We start from the raw sequence: 5,757 nt of genomic DNA on the forward strand, positions 1-5,757 counted from the left end.
GCCTTCGTGCTCCTCTGATGCTGCTTGGCCTGCTGTGTTCATCCAGCTCTACACCTTGTTACTGCATATTATACCTCCCCGTTTCCAAATATGCAATTACAAAATTTTGAAGCATCAATTAACAAGGATAAGTTCCACTTTCATTTAGCACTGGGTCAAGAATGAATCCTTTCTTGTAGCTACTAAAGAAAAGTGGACACAACTGTATCTTGCTTCCACTCTGGACACAATCGCAGCCTCTCGGTTCCTGCTCCTTGAAATCTAAAGTTTTCTGCATGAAACTATCATCTCTGCCCTAAGATCCAGTTCCTAGCACTGCTTTGTGCATGCTGCTTCTTCCTTAGTCTCTAAGAAGCAGTGCAAGTGAAAAGACAACTTTTTTTTAAAAATTCACTTGTTGTGGGCTTTGCTGGCTCACATTTATTACCAATCTCTAAGTGCCCAGAGGGCAGTTAAGAGTCAACCACATTGTTGTGGGTCTGGAGTCTCCTGTAGGTTTGACCAGGTAAGGTCGGCAGTTTTCTTCCCTATAGGACATTAGAGAACCAGATTAAATTTCCTGACAATCAGTTTCATGGTCATCATTAGACCTCAATTCCCTATTTTTTAAACTCAAATCGAATAGTATGCTGTGGTGAAATTCGAATGCAGGTGACCAGAAGATTAGCTGGGTTCCTGAACTAATAATCTAGCGATATTAGCACTGGACCATCGCTCTATCAACTCAGATGGGAGAAAGGTTTCAATACCAAACTTCCTCCTTCCTGTGAAATGCCCAACGTGGACACAGATTTTTAACACAATCCTTAATCAGATGCCTGTTCAGACATAAATCTTGCAGTATTGAGTTATGACTCATTTTTCTGAACCAAGAATCGACTGTCATCAATCATTACCAACAGCAATCAATCAACTCAAGGTGCCATCATTAACCTTCACCCTCCCCCACATCAAATCCCATACCCCTCCCTACCCTCACCCCTTCAATCTCACTACATACCAAATCCCCATTTCCTCATTTCCTCATGCCCCTCCCTACCCTCATCCTCACACCCCTCCCTCCACCACCAAATCCCTGCCTTACTCCTCCCCCTCCCCCCCCACCCCCCCTCCCCCATCCCCACCCCCACTCCCACAAGCCCCTCACCCTCACCCCTCCCTCCACCAAATCCCCGCATTACTCATCCCCCTCCCCACCACTCCCACAATCCCCTCCCCCTCAACCCGTTCCCGCCGTCTTCTCCCTCCTACCTGTTCCCCGATGTCCCTCCTCACTGTCCCTGCCACCCCATGCCGTTTCCCCGGGACACCGAACTTCCCTCACGCCTTTCCCGGGAGGGGGCTCCCTTTTGCTCCCTCTCGCCGTCAGCCTCTCCTCGCCGGAACTGACGACAGGCTCCGATATTCTGCGCATGCTCGGTGTGCCCGAGGCATTCTGGGGCTTGTAGTCTCCGGTGTGGGGGTTAGTGTCAGGGTTCCACTGTGCAGTCAGAGTTCAGCCCCTGGCCTAGCATTACAAACCAAAACCATCCCCTTAAGGCAGCATGGAGACCCAGAAGCAGGTATGATGGCCACTGCCCATTGCTCTCACTGAGAAACTCCAGCATCAAGGGCCATTAGGACATGATGGTTTAGGTCAACATAACTCAGCAACGTTTCTATCATGCTGCTCTTTGGGAGGAACAGCAGGATCTCCTGGGTCACCGTGCTGGCTCTGTGGGAGGAACAGCTGGATCCCCTGGGTCACCGTGCTGCTCTTTGGGAGGAACAGCAGGATCCCCTGGGTCACCGTGCTGGCTCTGTGGGAGGAACAGCAGAATCCCCTGGGTCACCGTGCTGGCTCTGTGGGAGGAACAGCAGAATCCCCTGGGTCACCGTGCTGCTCTGTGGGAGGAACAGCAGGATCCCCTGGGTCACCGTGCTGGCTCTGTGGGAGGAACAGCAGGATCTCCTGGGTCACCGTGCTGGCTCTGTGGGAGGAACAGCAGGATCCCCTGGGTCACCGTGCTGCTCTGTGGGAGGAACAGCAGGATCCCCTGGGTCACCGTGCTGGCTAAATGGGAGGAACAGCAGGATCCCCTGGGTCACCATCCTGCTCTGTGGGAGGAACAGCAGGATCCCCTGGGTCACCGTGCTGGCTCTGTGGGAGGAACAGCAGGATCCCCTGGGTCGCCGTGCTGGCTCTGTGGGAGGAACAGCAGAATCCCCTGGGTCACCGTGCTGGCTCTGTGGGAGGAACAGCAGGATCCCCTGGGTCACCGTGCTGGCTCTGTGGAATTGTGCCCGTGAACTTACCCTCTCTGCCAACAAACACCCAGCTCTAGAAACAGACAGAAAGTGAGTCTCACTCTTTGTCAGCAGAAGAAAAAGATAACAGTGGCATGGTTTCTTAATTTGGTCACCATATTTCATGATTTATCGGTTTGTACTTACTTTCATTGATGTTTAATATGTTTGTTGCTTTACTTCACAAAATTTGACACTTCCACGTTTAAACTAATTTGCCCATTATTGAGTCATACAGCATGGAAACAGACCCTTCGGTCCAACCCATCTGCACTGACCAGACGTCCCAATCTGATCTTGTCCCATTTTCCAGCATTTGCCCCATATCCGTCTAAACCCTTCCTATTCATGTACCCATCCAGATGCCTTTTAAATGTTGTCATTGTACCCGCTTTTACCACCTCCTCTGGCAGCTCATTCCATACACGCACCACCCTCTGTGTGAAAATGTTACCTCTCAGGTTTCCTCTCTCACCTTAAACCTTTGCCCCTCTTGTGTTGGACTCTCCCACCCTAGGAAAAAGACCTTGTCTACTTACCCTATCCATACACCTCATGATGTTATAAACCTCGATAAGGTCATCCTTCAACCTCTGACGCTCCAGGGGAAAAAGCCCCAGCCTATTCAGCCTCTGCCTATAGCTGAAACCCTCCAACCCTGGTAACATCCTTGTAAATGTTTTCTGCACCTTCTCAAGTTTAACATCTTTCCTATAGCAGGGCGACCAAAATTGCAGGCAGAATTCTAACAGTGGCCTCACCAATGTCCTGTACAACTGCAACGACATGCTAATTCAGCCAATCTCTGCTCAAAGACGTACCTCAACCTCTCTGGTCTAATCTCACCTGTAATCCTTTATCTGTCAAACCATTCAAATAGAGAACCTCTGTAGCATCTCCAACACATTCACATCTTCCCTAGAATGTTGTGCCAAGAATTAGATGCACTAGTTGGGGCCAGACTGATGTTCTATTCAGATTTAGCAGATCCACTATGTATCCACAAGGATTTTGTATTTGGTGCAAGATTCCATATGTTTCATTAACCTGTGTTGCACCTTCAGGTTAGTGCACACACTCCTCCAGGTTTCTCTGTTCGGACACCTTCTTTAAAACTGTTACCTTAAATTGTCTCCTAATCCTTCTCAAACCTTTTTTGTGTAATTTCAAATGTTCACCATTTCTCTCTCCACAGCAATATTGTTGATTTCCCAACCAATCAGCAACCTTTTCTCCTGCAGTTTAAAGTTTGTAATAATTTGAAATTGGTAGTTATTGTTTGATGCAGACAAGTGTAGGATGGAAAGTTAAGGCAAACTCTCCCTTTTCAGAAATATTCAAACCCCCACAATTTTGTACTTATTCTTATCAGCATCCACAAATATCTTTCAGGTCACTTTGACTTTTCGCTCCCCAAACTTTGAATTTAGGAAACTTTTACAAGTTTTTTAAAAAGCCAATGTTGCTACTTTTGATTATCCCAACAACAGTTTGCATTTACATAACACCTTTGATGTGGGGATTGTCCCACACACTTCCCAGGTCTGATTATGAGACCAAAGAAGTGGCAGTGAGAGACATCATGATTTATCAGGAAAGGTGATGAAATCGCTCAAAGAGTAGAGCTTCAGGAAGGTCTGAGAGAATGGATAGAACATTTTCAGGAGCGAATTCAGATCTGGACCGAGACATTGGTGCAGTGAAAGAACAGAGAGATCCATAAGAAGCAAGAGCTGGAGGATTGATAGGCACCAGGAGGTCACAGCGAAGGGGAATGGTGACACTGTGGGGAGGACTGTAATTGAAACCTACAGATTGGATTTAGTTGGAATGGCCTACTAAAAGCAAGTAACACTCAGTTTATAATGACAAATTCCATGGATCTGGAGGTATCTGAGAGGCAGAATTTGAGCAAGATGAAAAGCATTGCAACAAGAACTAAATCACAAGCTACTAAGAATTTTTTTTCTACCTATTTTTCTTCACATTCTTTCAAGAACTTTCAATATTTCAGAAAGAATAAAGGACCACAGCATTAAGGAATAGAACTGCTTGCTGGAGAAAGCACCAGTGGCACGATAGAAAACAAGATGAAAAAGAAATTGACATGACTGAAATTTGCCTGCAGCAGCTAACATGGAGACTCCAGTCTCAGTCACTGCACATTACAGCGTACAGCAATGACCTTGAGACAAGTCTGCTGACCAACAATACTGTGTGGGAAGGAAGGCAGTTTATTCAGAGGGAGAGCGGTTGGATATCATTCAAATGGATTCACAGAACTTAATGCTTTGATGAGTGGAAACTGAAACTTGATACTCAACTTAATGCTCGAAACCATTAAAATTAGTCATTTGCAGTATACTCTGAAGCAGAATCTATGAAAGGAGAAGCTGGATGCTGAGATTGTGAAAGCAGTCTTTGACAGCATCTACTGAGATGGAATATAAACCCGGTAATGAGGTGATTGTATGAGGATATTGATGGAGTTGAGAAGATAACTCACTGAGTTATTTGTCTGCCCCAAACCCATGGCCTAATGAGAAATTGTATCCAAAGCAGTAAATAACCAGCCACAAACCCAACTGTTAACATAGGAATGGAGTCAGCCATTCGGCCCATTGAGCCTAGCCTGACATTCAACATGATCATGGCTGAACAAACACTTTGCCTTTTATCCAACTCATCATCATAACGCTGTGTAGGCAGCCCCTAGGTTGTGAATGGATTCTGTTCTCAACTGCGGTCTCAAGTTGATCTGCTGCAGGTCAGAACATGATGCAGGACAATGTCAAGTAGGTGCTTGAAAGTACGAGGAAATGTCTGTTTGCTGGATGTTTAAAATCACACCCCTGTCTGGGGTTGCAGTTCATCATTACGAACATGCATAAGGCCAACGTTTGTAAATTGGGACTCCACTGTATAGCACAGGAAAGCAGAAATCCATCAATCTCAACCTTAAACAAACTCGGAGACTAAGCTTCCACAGCTCTCCTTGGGAGAGAATTCCAAATGATCACAACCCTCTGAGTAAAAACATTTCTCCTCATCTCATTCCTCAGTGGCACCGTCTGTATTTTTGTATTGTGTCCCCAGTTCTCGAATTCCCAACACCTTCCCTGCATCAGCCCTGTCTATCCCTTTCAGTATTTTCTAAGTTTCAATGGGATCACCTCTCATTCTTTGAAACTTAAAAGATCCCATACCCAGCTTGACCAATGTCTCTTCAGAGGACAAAGCCACCATCCCAGGAACAAGTCTGGTGAATTGTGGTTGACTCTGTCTCTGGCAATAATATCTTTCTGAGAAGGAAAGGAGACCAAAGCTGCAGTCTAACCAAGCTCCGATACAATTGAAGCAAGACTTCGCTACACATGTACACAAATCCTGTTGCAATGAAGACTAACATTCCATTAGCCTTCCTAATAGCTTGCTGCTCCGTCGGTTAGCCTTCAGTGCCTTATTTTTTTT

General features: G+C 46.2%; 1 protein-coding gene across 5 annotated transcripts in view; it reads right to left on the bottom strand.

The window, feature by feature from the left end:
• Nucleotides 1-1,397, bottom strand: part of tyk2 (tyrosine kinase 2) — a 92,150-nt gene extending 90,753 nt beyond the window's left edge. For all 5 annotated transcript variants that reach the window (XM_048618105.1, XM_048618100.1, XM_048618101.1 and 2 more), the window contains exon 1: nucleotides 1,252-1,397. The gene's annotated coding sequence lies outside the window, so the exon portion shown is untranslated. The remainder of the gene's footprint in view (nucleotides 1-1,251) is intronic.
• Nucleotides 1,398-5,757: the final 4,360 nt, after the last annotated feature.

The sequence above is a fragment of the Rhincodon typus genome, chromosome 38 (genome assembly GCF_021869965.1).
Source record: "Rhincodon typus isolate 14 chromosome 38, sRhiTyp1.1, whole genome shotgun sequence".
Lineage (NCBI taxonomy): Eukaryota > Metazoa > Chordata > Chondrichthyes > Orectolobiformes > Rhincodontidae > Rhincodon > Rhincodon typus.